The 17962-nt window shown below is 40.6% G+C and overlaps 1 pseudogene; it reads left to right on the top strand.

Moving 5' to 3' along the window:
- Positions 1-14074: 14074 nt before the first annotated feature.
- On the top strand, positions 14075-15758 carry LOC137234747 (DNA repair endonuclease XPF-like; annotated as a pseudogene).
- Positions 15759-17962: the final 2204 nt, after the last annotated feature.

The raw sequence follows: 17962 nt of genomic DNA, 5'->3' as shown, positions 1-17962 counted from the left end.
AACCAAAAGCAACGCAAGCATTTAATCCCAGTAAAGGCACTGTGTCTATGTCAACAATTTCAATTTCAATGTTTTTCTTCTCACTATATAATTTACAATGAAGTTGACATGACCCAATCGGTTTTACAACTCCACCTCCAAAGGCACGAAGTATAGATCTAGACGGCTTTAGTTTGTAGTTGGGAGCAACAATATCCAATAGTCTTTTTGGAAGTATTGTTACGCTCGATCCTGTATCTACTTTGAATGAGACTAATTTTCCACCTACCTGGACATCTTCCTTCCACAACGACACTTTTCTGTTGGCTGTATTTGCACTGCAGTCGACAGGTTGTACAACTACTGAAGAAATATTTGTTTGCTTTAACGAATGAATATAAAATTCGGAATTTTCGTCAAAATCCGATTCATTAATGGTTTGCACATGTGTTACCTCATCTGACTTACAAACTTAAGCGAAATGATTTTTTTTGAACAATTTTTACACGTTTTCCCATAGGCTGGGCAGTTTCCCTTCTTATGTTTATAGCTACAATATTTGCATTTACCTTGTACATACTTATTTGTACTCTTGTTAGTGGTTTGACCTAAACCATGTTGTTTGTTACGATATTTGCTTCCATTCTCTTCATGTTTATTGCGACGGTGAATTTCACTAACTGGTTCCGTCGTGCGATTCATTGTATTCATTGTTTGTGCTTGCTCTTTCGTTGCTTCCTTCGCTCTGCTTTTCTCCACGGCTGCTTCATATGTTAAATTTGGTACTTCCAATAAACGTATTTGCAAATTATTGTCTGAGACGCCCATAACGATTTGATCTCTCAGCATTTCGCTCTCCTTTTCCCCGAATTCACAATTTTTTACTAACCGTTTTATGTCCATTAGAAATGAGTCGAAAGCTTCCCCATCTTTTTGCATGCGCTGGTAAAATATAAAGCGCTCATATACTGTATTCTTTTTCGGTTCACAAAAATCTGCAAATGTTTTTGTTACCGCTTGGTAACTTCCTTGTTCTGCATTTGTCAAGTGAAACATATCATACACCTCAACAGCCCGCTCACCAATTATATTCAAGAAAACATTAATTTTAACAGCATCTGGCTTTGTATTTAATTCTGCTGCTTGCATATACATATATATCAAAATTTCGTTTAAATCTTCGCCAGTTTTGTGATAAATTCCCATCAATTTGCAAAGGCTCGGGCTTTCTTACGAAGTCACCCATTTTAATAGCAATCGTGTTTTATGCTAATGAATTATTTTTCATGTGTCAAAGCTGAGTTGCCGAATTCTTTGACCATGTGCTTATAGAACGAAGATTCACGCTCTTGTTTTTTCACTTTTCGTTTTTTCACTTTTTCGTTTTTAATCACTTTTGCAGTTACCTTTGTTACTGCTTCACACTTTTTTAGTTCTTCAACTGGAATTTTCTTTATGATCAAATCAATTACTTTCTCTGTCCGCTTTTCTTTTTTAATAACTCTGCTTTTATTTTGTATTACTTTTGGACTTTTAATTTCTCTTGATCTTAATATCATTTTATTTCAATACTTCACTTATTAGTTTGTCCGCAGCGCCATGTTGCATTGATGTGTCCTCTTTTAGCTTATCATTTCAACTGTCTTTATTTAGCAATGTACATAAAAGTATACTTATCGATAACGACCAACTATTATCGATGCTACAGAATTTGCAATGTTAATTAGTAATAAAGTTTAGCATTAAATTTGAGCCATTTTGTTATTTTTACTTTGAGTAAATAGAAACCATAGAAGTTGATCCTAGTTAAGCCTTCGGAAATCCTTGTTAAATTATTTCGTATTAAACTTTGAGTTTAAAGTTTTTTTTAGAAATTATTGAACTAGTAGTAGGGTGTTAGTTGATAATTTGTAAACCAATGTGTGGGTGAAATTTTAATATATTCATTATGCAAGGCTAAGTTGACAATATTTGGCGTAGTTGCTGCGCTTGTGCGTGGCAAGGTAAAGTGGAGGTGGGTAATAGGGTGATGACTTATTGACGGACGGGCAGATTTATGTCAGGTTTGGGGGCGCTCTAAGTAGTTAGGAGTCAGCACAGCGCCCATGGTTCATCGCAAGCTGCGCTGAAGAGGGCGGGTAGACTCCACCTGAAAGGACAGGCCTTCATCTTTTTCTGCCCCATAAGCTTTCGCCCTTCTAACTTTTCTCCTCACGTCTATTTCTATCTTTTACAGCAATTTCTTTTCTTTTCCACAATGCAGGTATGAGCCCTCTTTTTGTTCATGTGGCTGTGGGTGAGGACGGTGGCGTTATGCCCCGCCCCGCTAGCCTGGAATGCAAGCATACCTGCTTGCCGCCGCTCCTCGCCATCCAAACAGTCAGCCAGCAGGTTATCCATATCCGAATACAAAACTATTTATTATATGAGCTTTTGAGATCAAATAGAAAAAAAATAGAGGCTATGCGTATTTAATTTCGCTTAAAAAAAATTCCCTTATGTCTTGGGACACCCTAATATACATATATATATTTATATATAAAAAAAAAATAAATAAATGTAAGGCGCGATAACCTCCGAAGAGATCTAAGGCCGAGCTTCTCTTCCAATTTGCATCGTGCTCCTCTTGATTTTCCCTACAAATTGGCCGGACGGGACCTACATGTTTTATGCCGACTCCGAACGGCATCTGCAAAGCAGATGAGTTTTCACTGAGAGCTTTTCATGGCAGAAATACACCCGGAGCGCTTGCCAAACACTGCCGAGGGGCGACCCCGCTTAGACAATTTTTCTTCTAATTGAGAAACGTTATTTCTAAAATTTTTATGTTGCTTTGATCGGGGTGCGAACCCAGGGCATACGGTGTGATAGGCGGAGCACGCTACCATCACACCACGGTGTACATACATATATACATTTATATGTATAAAGCGCATACCTAATTTTTACTAACCGAATATTGTTTGTTTATTGCATAGATATAATAAAAAGGGATAAAATATCTAGTACGTTTTTAAAGGAGAAACGAACTAGGTTCCTCATTAATCTCAACAGTCTCTTCTTGCGTCCACTGATCAGTATACTAACAGGCCACTGCCTGATGGGGATACACGGCGAACGCATGGCATTTCCAACCAACAATTTTTGTCGGAGCTGCAGGGACGAAGAGGAGATAGAAAACGCCGAGCACTCCCTCTGTAGATGCCCTGCTCTGGCCAGTTTACCTATGGAATGTCTGAATAAGTATTTCATCGAGTGCTTAGCAGAACTTGGATCTGCGGAAATCCTAAATATTGTACGCTACATCAGAAGGTCAACTTGGTTCAAATTCCTACACATCTAAAGCAGGAAGGGCCATAGCCCCTACAATGGTATCACAATGGTCCAGCCGGCCTAAGTTTGTCCCTCACATTTCTGGGGGGCAGCCACTTTTTTTCATTTTGTTCATTTTTACAATTGTGGGTTTTTCTATAATATAATATCAATAATTGCATTTGAATTTTTAAAACTGTGCAATTGAAAGAAAATACACCAGATAGATAGCGATAAATAGTATATTAACCAACAAAAAACATTAACCTACAATTTCTAAAACAACTAGTTCATCGAGAACTGCTAGCGCAAAAGAGTGCACAAGGTAAAAAAATGTCAGATGTATAGTATTCGTACACACGCATATATATTTGAATTGGCCCCTTGGAAACTCATAAAAACTTTTACCGAGATCACGAGTAATCTAACTGGAAGCCTTCTTGCAGGGAATGTCAACTGATCGAATTCCTTTGCGCATTGTATTTCGAAATTCATGGATTTGCAAATTGCGTATATTTGTTTTGTATTGCCGGTTATAATTAATCTGAGGACGACCAAATTCCTTTAGTAATGCTACTTAAAAATAAAAGCTATGTTTACTAATATATGTATATTGTGGCCAGTTTTAGCATCACAAACTGTTAGTAAATAATCACGCAACAACAAAAACATGAAGCAAGCCACAATTGTGTACATGAATACATCAGTCATCATTTACACACATATATACAAGGCAACGAAGAGATATTTGACACACACAATTGTAGTCATCACCCGAAGTAGTTGCTCAGACATACACACGCATATGACTATGAGAAACGCATAAACTACAAATATACATGTATATCGCTGATAACCAAGCAGGAGATTCTAGAAGGTGAAACGTCTAGACCTTTGAAGAAATATGCTTACGAGGCAACAGAGAGTATAAAAGCAGCGCAAGCTGAGGAATGACTATTCAGTTTGGTTTAAACACGCTGTTGTGAAGTACGTGATATTGAAGTACACTACTCCCAAGTACACTAAATAAAGGCCATATTGCAATACTGAATATTGGAGTGATTTATTCGACAATTTAGCGACTTCAACGTTAGCAGAAGTTTTGGAATAAGAGGAATTTCCCAAACTTCGTTACAATATGTTTAGTAGAGCGGGTCAAACTTTTTCCATCAGGATTTTAGCAAAAACGTAACCTACGAATTATTCTAAAAAAAATTGCTGAAGACACCATAGCTCTAAGTCCGATTTCGAGTCCCCCACTTTTGCAAAATAGATACTTTGCGATATGAATGTAGGCTTGGCCAAAAAATCTTCATAGCTTCTGATAGAATTATAGGAAAAATATGATATTGGGCTACCTTTAAAAGTATTTTACGTACATTTCAGAATCTGTATTAATATCTATAGTGTTTTTGAATTTTAGTAGAGATATCAGGCTTAAATTTTGAGAAATTAGCCTAAAATGAACCTTTAACTACTATATTATCAATTTTAACAAATTTCTTATGGACATTTTTTTTTTCTTTACAGCTTTTTGTATTTAAATTTAAAATGGATGAACCAAATCCTTCTACATCATCTGGATCCACTTTATCACATATACTTGAACACGATATTATTGCATTTGGTTTATCAAGTGTTTAGGCCACAGGCCTAAATAAATCCTCCCACCCCCCCCTCGTAACATAACTTTCTTTGTTTTATTTTCTTCGTTACTACCACCCGCATATTCTTGTGATATACACACAGGCATGTGTGAGTGGTAGTACGTTTGTGTCTTAGACGTTTACCGCTGTGAGCCCGTGGTACAGCAACTTTGTTGCCGGGAAACCCAACGAAGTGGCTGTATCGTGGGTTCATCGGCTCATGTGGAAAAGAGTCTCGTCCTCTTTTAATCCAGCAGCCAGCAAAGGAACACGTAATCGCCCGTTCACGTAAGTTCAACTTTTCAAAATTATTATCACATATATATCATTTTCCACAACATTTGTTAAACCTTTTCTTAACACTTGTTGTGTTTATATAAATAAAATCACTTTGTGAATTCTTTTTATTAATACGAAATCTTTTTGGTGTTTTTATTTTCTTCCCCCTTTTTTCGCCTTAACTATTATTTAACAAATACGTGGGTGCGCGCCGTTGCCACCACGCATTTGTTCATGGTCCTTACCGCGCCGGTAAAGAGAACCAGTCACACAATTACAGTCCACTCAACTCTCTAGGCATTAAAGCAAGGAAGCATACCAAACTCGTGAGAATACACAGGAAAAACCAAAAATTTCAACAACAAATATCAGCAATTGTCCATGGTGATACAATTTTCTTGGTGATACCAGCGATTTTATATTCGAAACAACAACAACTGATACATTTTTGGTGGTACCTTTTGGAAACATCCAACAACAATATTTAAATCACATTCGATTATCCGGATCAACACTTTGATAAAAGGTACGTGGTTTAAATATATTCCGTGCTAGGTAGGGTTTTCCTTTAATTTCACTTTTACTAAAATTGCAAAATAAAATTAAAAATTACAAAGTGGCTCTTTATATTAAACAGTGCAAGTGATTTTGTTTTTTTTCTTCGTGAAGTGAGAAGTTTTTACTTTGTGCAAAAATAGAAAAAGGCGCTTAACGCAGTTATTTAAAGTTTGTGCAACACGCCTTTTGACTATCCGGAACAATCCCCCACCAGCGGTAAGATTTTCCGGACACAGCTCAAGGTAGCACAACACTGCTCTAAAGGGTTAACATAACCTCAAACACCGATTTGCGTCACTTTTCTATTTTCACCTTTGCAGGATTTATCTGAAAAAATTCATTTAATCCACTGCACAAAATTCGATTTGGTAAGGTTACTTTTTCAGAAACCTGTAAATTTATTTTAGGCGCACATTTAATTAAATAAAATTTTCTTCCACATAAAAATCACTTGCACTTATTTACACGGGCATTACTGCAATTTATTTTGTTGTTTCAGTGCAAAGTGCACTTATTTTTAAAACTACACATATTGTTGTTGTTGTTTGGGTGGCCAAAAAGGCTTATTTCTTGTTCAATTTTTTAAAATTGAATTATTATTTATTTTGCGGCAATACACAAATCAGTTTTGACTGATCTAATTTTTTGTGATACAAAAGATCACAGTCCTTGGTTAAATTACCAAAAAGTCCATAACGAACGTTCTTACATTTCTTTATATTTTCACTAACACCACTTTCTTCACTAGCCATTACTTATTGGCTTACACAAGTCATTGGCACATCTGCATTAGAGCATTCTTTGAATAATTACGTGGGTGCGCGCCGTTAAAAAAAAAAATAAATGTAAGGCGCGATAACCTCCGAAGAGATCTAAGGCCGAGCTTCTCTTCCAATTTGCGTCGTGCTCCTCTTGATTTTACCCTACAAATTGGCCGGACGGGACCTACATGTTTTATGCCGACTCCGAACGGCATCTGCAAGGCAGATGAGTTTTCACTGAGAGCTTTTCATGGCAGAAATACAATCGGAGCGCTTGCCAGACACTGCCGAGGGGCGACCCCGCTTAGAAAAATTTTCTTCTAATTGAAAAATCTTATTTCTAAAATTTTGATGTTGCTTTGCCCGGGAGTTGAACCCAGGGCATACGGTGTGATAGGCGGAGCACGCTACCATCACACCACGGTGGCCGCCATTGCCGCGCCGTTGCCACCACGAAAATTGCACATTTTTTAAATTGATTCCTAGCTTTCTCGCAAGCTTCGAGGCCACTTCCTCGAGAGATCTCTCTCAAACACAGTCCTTCGTTTCAGTTCATTTTCACTCAATACTCTCTGCAAAGGCAATTAATCAATTAATATTTCAATAAATTTTCATATAATGGATACCTATATACGCCAAGCAGAGGCAGTGACTGAGTTTGAGAATGACTACAATGATACGTCCCCTTCAGACCATACAAAACACACCCTCTTAGTCCAAAAGGAGGAGTTGAAATCGCTATGGGAGAAGGTGAAGCAGACATATGAAGAACTCTTGAGCTCCTCAGAACTGGAGGCAAAAGAGCTGTCGGCCATCAAAAAGAAGCACAAAATTACATACTTCAGCTTTCTCAAGTGCCAGGCAGCGATGGCTGAACTTTCGGAAAAACTTGAGAAAGCTGAAAAGAAAGAAGAAAGCTCAGGAGACAGGGAATATCGCGTGCGCCTGCCACCGTGTGATACGGACGTTTTCAAAGGAGATTACCTTTCTTGGCCTTCATTTAGAGACATGTTCACTGCTATATATATACGTAACAAAAACCTAGAAGCAGTAGAAAAATTATATTATTTAAACCAAAAGACTCAAGGTGAGGCCAAAGAGATAGTTGGGCGATGCCCTTTAACGAAAGACGGTTTCGAAACAGCGTGGAAGAATCTTTGTGACAGATGCGAAAACAAACGTATCTTAGTAAACGCCCAATTAAAAATTCTTTTTAGTTTGAAAGCAGTTGAGAGTGAATGCGGTAGCTCTATAAAGAAACTGCAACGTGAAATAAATAATTGCATCTCGGCGCTCCAGTGTCATCACATAGACATATCAAACTGGGATGCAATTATAACATATCTATGTTCCACAAAATTGCCAGAAACCACATTGGCACTCTGGGAACAAACAATTGAAAACAAAACGGAAATTTCAAAATGGGCAGATATGGATAGATTCTTATCCAATCGTTTCCAAACCTTAGAAACCGTGACTGATCTGAGAGGGGATACAGTTTCCAAAACCTCAAAGCCACAAGTATCTCGTTCGACAACAGATACATCTGCTAAAAAATTAGGGTCCTATCAGGCAAGTGTAGCCAAACCTACGTGTAAGATGTGCAAAAGTCCGGCACATCGAATTTCCAAGTGTTAAAAGTTCTTACGTTTAACACCCAATAAACGGTTTGAACAAATTAAGGGCAGCCGTGGGTGTATAAACTGCCTTTCTGCTGGCCATTCGGTAACAAAGTGCACCAGTCAAATGAACTGTGCCACATGTCATTTAAGACATCATACGCTGCTTCATATTTCGAATCAGCCAAAACCAACCAATACTTCAGACACTATCGGAGCATCTGCATCTACCTCACGGGAAGCTCAAATACGACGCAATGCTGAAAGGGAAAATGCTCCGATTAATAATGTGAACTCATGTTTCGCAAATACAAATAAAGGGGTATTACTAGGGACAGCTCAGGTCAATATTCATTTTAATGGTGTTGACTATTCGGCGAGAGCCCTAATAGACTCGGGATCGGAATGTTCATTCATTACCGAGAAACTAAAGCGCAGAATTAATCTGCCATCCAAACACTTGCATGCCCAAGTTTCGGGCATCAATAATACAATGTCTGCACAAGTAAAAGAAGCGTGCAACATACAACTGCGGTCACCAACCGACCCATTAATCAATATCAATACGATCATGCTGGTTTTACCACAATTGACAGGGAATCTTCCAACTTGCCAAATAAACGCAATGACTAGGCAAGCATTCCCTGACTTAGTACTGGCTGACAAACGATTCTTTGTCAATGAGCCAGTCGATCTAATTCTGGGCGGAGACATATACCCCCAAATTATGTTAGGTGGCATTAAGAAAGATGTGCTAAACACATTAATAGCACAGGAAACGGTGTTCGGCTGGATTTTGACAGACCGGACAGATGCGGTTGATACAAATAAGACCATAGTTTCATATTTTAACGAGGTCACTTTAGACAAACAACTGGCGGCTTTCTGGGAGATAGAGGAAATTCCAAAGAAGAGGAGCATCAATAAAGATGATACTTACTGCGAGGAGCTATACAAATCCACAACAGTTCGGAACAACGATGGCAAATACGTAGTCTCCTTACCCTTTAGGACAGAATTTAGCCTAGGCCCCTCATTAAGAAGTGCGTGTTCTCAATTCTATCGCAACGAGACACGACTTGCGAAAAAACCCAGTCCTTCAAACGGAATACAATAGAGTTGTATCCGAATATGAAAACTTAGGGCACATGAAACAAATAGGCAATATTTCGCTAGACTCAAATGACTGTTACTTCCTACCTCACCATGCTGTTATAAAGGAGGGAAGTACAACGACAAAAGTCAGAGTCGTATTTAATGCATCTTGTCCTACCACTAATGGCAAAAGTCTTAACGATGCCTTATATCCAGGTCCGATTCTTCAATCCGACCTGACAATCCTTATACTACGTTGGCGGCTGTTCAAATACGTATTTAACAGCGACATAGAGAAAATGTACCGCCAAATATGGGTCAATGAAGACCAAACAAAATATCAGCGAATCATATTTCGCAAATGCCCCAAAAACCCAATTAACATTTACGAATTGAAAACGGTAACCTTTGGTGTTAATTGTGCTCCGTATCTTGCGATTCGGACGCTGCACCAACTAGCAGATGACGTCGAGACATCGCATCCAATGGCAGCAGATATTCTGCGAAATTGCATGTACGTTGATGACGTACTCGCCGGTGGACACAGCATCGAAATTGCAATCAAGGCAAGGGACGAAATATCATCGGCATTGCAATCGGCAGGTTTCCCATTGCGAAAATGGACGTCCAACTGCAAGAAAATCCTACAGGGTATACCGAAGCAACACCTATTAAGCGAGGATTTTCTTGAGTTTGAAGACACCAGCATGGTAAAAGCACTCGGTATCAGGTGGAACGCCCATTTCGACTACTTTTACTTCACAGCGAAACCCTTTGACAATAACCACGCCGTAACAAAAAGGTCAATACTTTCTGCGATCGCAAAACTTTTCGACCCTCTTGGCTGGCTGGCACCAGTCGTAATTGTAGCCAAAATAATAATGCAAAATATTTGGTTGGAAGGGACAGGCTGGGATGAAGATGTGTCTGAAACTACTCTACATCGGTGGCAATCATTCATGACGGACTACGAAAAGATCAACGATATACGCATACCGCGATGGGTTCACTACACATTGAAGGACAATGTCGAAATACATGGATTCAGCGATGCCTCGGAAAAAGCATATGCCGCCACTGTTTTCCTGAGGGTACAAACAAAGGATCAAGTCTTCACCAACCTGTTGATGGCCAAAACGAGAGTAGCCCCGGTCAAAACCATATCATTGCCACGACTGGAACTCTGCGGCGCAGTCCTACTTGCAGAAATTATAGAGTCGGCCATAGAAAATATGCAACTTTCAAACATTAAAGTAACCCTTTGGACAGATTCGACTATAGTACTGGCATGGATCCGAAAACCACCATGTTCGTGGTCAACGTTTGTGGCACATCGAATAACGAAAATCATCGACAAAGTTGGAGACAAAGTATGGCGGCATGTAGACTCTGCGTCAAACCCTGCAGATTTGGCGAGCAGAGGCCTCCTCGCTTCGGATCTAATCGACAATTCTTTGTGGTGGCAGGGACCTTCTTGGTTGCAAGAAGACAACGAAAATTGGCCAACACAAGAAGAAGATTACAATACGAATATGGAGGAAAAAAGGGTGAAAGTTCATACAACTTCGGTCAAAAATAACTTTGATATTCTGGATAGGTTTTCCGATCTACCGAGGGCTTTGCGGGTTATATCCTATATTCTTCGGTTTTTCCAGAATACGCACCCAACAACTAAAGCCTCTTTTAAAAGTGATTCTCATTCAATAGCTCCTGACGAAATAGAAAAAACAACACGAAGATTGATAACAATATGCCAGAGGCAACATTATCAAGAAGAGTACGCAAATTTGAAGTCAGGAAAACTAATAAATGGGAAGAGTGAGATTTTACCCCTGAACCCATATATAGATGAAGAAGGCATCATTCGAACTGGGGGGCGGACTGGGGCATCGAAGGACATGTCCCATAATGAAAGTCATCCCATTATTCTTCCTTATACTTGCAGGTTATCCAGACTTATAGTCCAATCCTCTCACGAGACCACCCTGCATGGAGGGAACCAGCTGATGCTACGTCATATCCGCACTCAGTACTGGATCCCACGTGTTAAAATAATGATACGGTCTGTTATCCACAACTGTAAGGTCTGTACTATTTACAGGAAGCGGACACAAACGCAACTTATGGGGATCCTTCCGAAGGAGCGCACCACCTTTTCTAGGGCCTTCACCAACACTGGGGTAGATTTCGCGGGACCATACGATATAAAATCCTACCGAGGGAGGGGATGTCGAATTTCAAAAGGATATGTTTGCCTGTTCGTCTGCTTTTCGACGAAAGCCATCCATCTGGAAGCGACAAACGACCTTAATACCGGGTCCTTCCTAGCTGCCTTCGCCAGATTTGTATCCAGACGAGGCTGTCCGAAAAACGTTTACTCCGACAATGGTACTAACTTTGTCGGAGCTTCGCGATCGTTACGATTTGAGTTTAAGGCATTTCTGCGTGAAGCAAGGGACGGAACAGTGAATAAATATAGCCATCACACTTTAGAATGGCATTTTATACCGCCAAGCGCTCCTCACATGGGAGGTTTGTGGGAAGCGGGGGTAAAAAGTTTTAAGACACACTTTAAAAAGATCGCGTCCGACCATAAATATACTTTAGAAGAGTTTACAACCCTCTTATGTCGAATTGAGGCCTGCCTCAACTCGAGACCTCTAAGTCCCTCATCTAACGACTCTTCCGACCTCGAGCCGCTTACTCCAGGCCATTTTCTCGTAGGCGGGCATCTTTTAGCTCCACCTGAACTCGATTGTAGTGAAAACCCTGCCTCAATTGTAAACCGATGGCAAAAGATGAAAGCCCTTCATCAAACCTTTTGCAAAAGATGGAAATCGGAATATCTCACCGAGATTCAGAAACGGTATAAATGGAAACATCCACAATCCAACTTAAAACCCGGAGACCTAGTCGTCATCAAGGTGGATAACCTACAACCGAACGAGTGGAAAATGGGGAGAGTCGTCAACACACACCCAGGTTCCGATAACCGTGTACGTGTTGTTGACGTTCATACAATGAAGGGACAAATTACGAGACCAATCGCGAAATTGGTACTACTTCCGCCCAACGACAAGGAAAATGAACTTTAGTAGTCCATCTCCCTTTATTCCAAATAACCCAGCTCTCGTTCATCCCGAACGAGGCCAACACACCGATAGCCCTGCTCTCATTCCCCTGAACAAGGCCAACATACCCTAACGCAGACATCTGCCCCAGAATACAATTGAATTAGCAATCACACCCCAAACATCAATTGCCATATGAACCACACATTCAAACTTAAAAGTATTTTCGAATATAAAATTAAGGTACACGTCGTAAAGGTTTAAAAGTGCAAATAAATGTTTAACAAGCCGGCCCAATAAAACCGCACGGCGTTCTTTGCCCTAACCCAAATAAGCATGCGTTGCGACAATGTAAAGCATGTGGGCAAACGTCGAATCTAAATGTCACGCAGAACAAAAATTGGAAATCGAGTTAGGTTTTCACGCAGCAAATTCAACTTGGGTTGCTCTCATATAACTTGTATGTACATGAGACATTTTTTGACAGAAAATTACTTGCGTGCGTTTATATTGGGTTGGCTGTAAGAAACACAAGGTGGTGTTCTGAATAGCAATCCGTCCTGTTCTGGATTCCGACTCGCTTTGAAAGGTCAGGCGGGGTTGATTCCGAGTCGATTTCTTTTTGGTGTTCTCAGTTCCGATTTAAACAAATCGATTCGAAGCTGATTTCGTATCCTTTTCATATCGAGTCGATAATAAAGCGAAACAGCTGTTTTTATTTATTTTGGTTTTAGTTAAATTAAAATTGTGCAAAAATTTGAAGAAAATGCCAGCACCAATGGTTTTCGGAAATGCAGAGGCAACAAGACAATTGCAATTTTGCATAAAAAAAACGCTAAAGAATCGATCGATCGAAATTGAGAACACGTCGGCTTGCTTTCGGCCGGAATCGCTTTGCTTGGGTGGGACAATTTTGATAGGAGTTTTCAAATTGAGATTTATTATACTAAATAAACAAATAGTCCAGCAAAACGTTGTAATAAATCTTCCAAATAAAATGAATAATTTAATAAAACTTATTTGTGGGGAAAATAATGTAATGATCTGTGCTTAATGGGCTAAATACTTTATGTGCATTGCATTCCAACCAAAGAAATTTCGCAAACTATTTGGAACATACTAGAACCGGGAGACTTGGGTGTTGAAGTATTAAGCATCAAAATCAACATTTCAGACGCTATTTTATAGTTAAGCAAATAAAATGCATTTTCAAACCCTACTCATACGTACATCTATCTTCAACTTAAGTATGCTTTGAGAATCATTTCAAGAGAGTAGCTAAACCCCTGGAGCCTACTAAAGAATTTGGCATCGCTGACTTCGTTTATTCTTTCAGTAAATCGGGATAAAGAATTTTTGAAAAGAAGAAAAGCTGCACACCATCTCGGGTAACTTAACAACTTGAGGTCAATTTGAAGCATGCCCGACTTGGGCCATTTTATTTAAATTCATGGTTCTTTTTCTAATTTTTGGAAAAAAGTTATGCGTAGAGAGCATCGTAAAAGGCAAGAAATCAACAAAATTAATCTGGCTCAGGATCTTTGCAACGAGATGATGGCGTATCTGACCAACGTTATGGCTCATTACTGCGAGAGATTTCGAATCGTCATTTACTACTCTACTCACCTGAACGATATCCATATAATAGCGTCCTCTTCAACCGGCTCCTTGTATTTCATAATGCAGCGCTGCAGCTTCTGACGTTGGTACGTTGCCATCGTCGGGCAATAGCGAAAGAGTTGTATGAGTTAGCCATGTCGATTACACAATCTTCCCTCAGAAAAAAAGAATATAATTATATTAATAAGCCCTCAGTACCTCCAAGATGTAATTTTATACACACCTACGCTTCCTTTGTGTGATATCCACCGGCAAATGTAGGACAGACTTGGCTCTATCGACACCCGCTACCTCCGGTTCTAGCGCGAAAAATTACGAAATTTTACGCAATCTTATGATTTCCAATACATATCATGATGCAGTGGCCGCGTATGCACTAACCAAAACGTTATCACACTACAGAGTATGCGCTTCGTAATTCGGGTTGGACGTTTTTAGATTCAGCTGAGCAAATATTCAATTTAACCAGAGAGCGCGTTTACAATGCACAAGGTGAGTTTGAACATGAACCCTATCCCAAATGGAAATTTTAGCTGAAACCACTCAAAGTTGAAATACCGGGCGATATGAAACGTTCACGTCCCGACTTGCGTAAGCGCCACCCAAAGTCGTAATACTTTGTCATGATACACGTACCTGCCTTCAATTGCGTCTATTTCTCACACAAGGTGGTGAACGCTTTCTCTTATTTGCTGCAAGGCAGCATGAGATACCAATCGGTAAACTAGCTGATTGCTATAAGTTAAGGAAATTGTAAATGCACTAACGCAATTTGAGAAAACTCTCAGCGGCAAAAACACAAGCACACAACAGAGGAATAGCACTCAACCAAATGCGAAAGAGAATGACGTTCTAAAGAATGAAGCTTCGGACTCAGAACAAAGCACCCCTATGGATGAGCTGACGCAGCTGTTTACTGATGCTAATGGTGATGAAGATCTTGCAGCAAAATATTTTCAAGAAAGTTATATGCTAACTATTACACAATTAAGTGATGCTGACGAAACTTTAACTTATGCTGGCGCCGATGCAAATGCAAGCGGGGCTACGGAGACCTCTAATATGGATACCTCTGTTTCGAGCCATTTCCACAGCTAGAACACCTGGATATAACTGCGGCTGTGGCGGCACGTAAGCAACCACTAATCTGCATACAAACATTCAAACCAGAACGAGAGGGTGCTATGTCACTCGATCGCATACTCGATGAAATACAACCACAGTATGTTATAATGTATCATTGTAATGTGCCGCAATTAGACAATTGGAAAAATGGGAAGCGCGTCAACGGCGCGCTCCGAAAGATCGGACGCATGTATCCTTCCCTTTACATGCGCACACCGTAGAAGAACAATCGTATTTGACTAGCTGGCGACGTGAGAAGCAAGCATTTAGAATGATTATTAAAACGAAGCGTGTAATGGTTATACCAGAGTACCAAGATGGCAAAACAGATGAAGCTTTCATGTTGTATAAAACCTATGCAGAAACTGAAGGCGTGGACGCGGCTAATGCTGCTAGTCGTGAAGCAGGCGGTCAAGCGAGCCTCATACCTTTTCTTACAGCCAAATTATTGTAGATATGCGTGAATTCCGTTCTGATTTGCCATGTTTAATACATACACGAGGCATGGAGGTGCAACAAGTTATTATCACGATTGGCGACTATATACTCACACCAGATATTTGTGTTGAACGTAAATCAATATTCGACTTAATTGGTTCACTAAATCCCGGACGCTTATACAATCGATATGTACAAATGCAACGTTATTATGCCAAACCAATAGAAACCAAAACCATATTTTCTTGGGAGTAAGATAACGCTAACATATTTTCGTGTCGAATTGAATGGCACAAATAATCCCAATATGCCATATATAATACGAAAAGGCCGTTTATCCATATTTCCATGAAGCGAAAATCGAAAGAAAAGAAGAAACTCAATTAATTAATAAAAATATAACCAAGTCTACGAGTGTACTCACCGTCGCGTGTTAAATGAATGACACTTTTTTCATTCAGGAAATGGAAGAGCGACATCTGCTAGTCAAAATCTCTACACCCCCCCATTCTGACTGTCAATGCACTGTGTTACCGACATTATGCCTTACGCCTTGCTACACACAACACATGTCGCGTATTACATATCTCGATCAATCATTCATTTGGTCGAGATTTAAAATACTTAATTCCACGAATCTCAACATTATCGACCATACACGTCGAAAATAATGTTGAATGGTGGTAGTGCAACTCTGTAATATCTTTTCAGTCAGGTTTCTAACCGTTCCGTGTGGTGGCAGGCCACTTGTTGTGAAAACAAAGTTCACCACAAACCAAAAAATAAATCTTTAGGACTACTTCGGCGACATCTACCGACATAAAATAAATTATAAAATCCCTACAAAAATTTGGTCACAAAACCTGATCACGCTCATGCAAGTGTGACTAGGAATATAACCTATGACCTGGTAAAATGACTAGTCAAATGACGTTGAGTGACGAGAGCGTTTTTGCAGGGATGTACTAGAGGCGCTAAAGCACCAGCCACATCGTATGGATGCGTGCTAAATCCGTTTCTTTCTTCGTATTTACTTATGGCCCTTAATTTTTATTTCAATAAAATGTTTTTTTTTCTCTTGCGAAAATATATGAGAGATAATATTTTTTTGCTTACGCCACCCAAACAACATTCCGCCAACCTCAATTTGGGCATGATCAATGATACCAATATTCTTTCAGATCATGACCCGTTACCAAACCTTATTGGCCAAGGCAGAGGGAGGCGCAAAGCGTTTCAACGTCGCGTTCCAGCTCTGCGGCAGGGACCATAGTCTCCGAATCTGTGCCGAATACAGGAAAAAATCCCCGGAGGAGAGGTTGCGGGCCGTGCTGCTGCACAAATACTGTCCGAATTGTCTGTCGCCCTTTCATCGCGTGGACACGTGCAATAGCAAATATCGCTGCAAACGGTGCCAGCAGAAGCACCACACCACGCTCCATCTAGATGAGCGTCTTTCTGAACGCGATGATGCAACAACCATTGGCGACGACAGCCCGTCCGATGACAGGTTGTCAATCCACCTAATGGGGCCGACAAAGTCCTGGGCTCAGCAGGTGGAAGAAGAAGAAATGGAGGAGGAGAGAGCAAAGGCGGAGGAAGCAAAAGGCAAAACAGAGACAACAAGACCGTCAACGGTCAACCATGGCATGCGCAGTTTCCGGCCGCTGTTACACCATGAGAGAACCGCGGCGAAAGCAAATAAACGTCGAAATGACCGAGAAAACTGGCGGCACCGCGACATCGGACTCCAAGGAGGCCCGACCGAGTCATCCAAACGCGGAAGACAGCAGCGGCGAAAGAAATCAACGCCATACACTTCTGACGCCCTAGATAAAAAGGCACTATCGCGTGTTACACCGGAAGGCTTCCGAACCGGCCGGCTACTCCCAGCCACTCCAGCGCCCATCATGCGGTCTTTCGTGCCCATTGCGCCGACGGCCATCGTACGCGTCGAATCGCGTGGGCACCTACATCTGGTTCGTGCCATCATTGATCCCTGCGCCGCCAGCACCATCGTCGATGCAGAGCTGGTACGCGATTTGCAGTTAGAGCGCCAAGGACCAGGGCAATGCACACTTATTCTGCGCGGCAAGTTCGGGTCAACGACTCATGTCACTACCCAAGCCGCCGTGGTCAAGGGCCACTATCGGTTGAGTCCGCCATCCAATGTGGATCCAAAGGTTGCCGTTCCGTTCGAATTTATGCGGGTTGCAGATCCGCAGTTCTACCGCTCATCGCCAGTTCGTCTTACACTCGGCGCTGACCTATACGTCGAACTGATGGTGAGCGGAACGCCAGCAACAACAGTTGGCGGTCTCCTGACCCAACCAACCGTATTCGGGCTGGTAGTCTCAGGAGCCTGCCAAAAATAGGAGTTGTTTCATAAAAATAAGTAATTACAGCACGGAATTTAAAACCACGTACGTGTATTAAATAACATCTTTTCTTTTTCTTCT

This window comes from Eurosta solidaginis, chromosome X, assembly GCF_040869045.1.
Source record: "Eurosta solidaginis isolate ZX-2024a chromosome X, ASM4086904v1, whole genome shotgun sequence".
In the NCBI taxonomy this organism is placed as follows: Eukaryota; Metazoa; Arthropoda; class Insecta; order Diptera; family Tephritidae; genus Eurosta; species Eurosta solidaginis.
The sequence above is the reverse complement of the archived record's forward strand: the minus strand, read 5'-3'. Positions and strand labels throughout refer to the sequence as shown.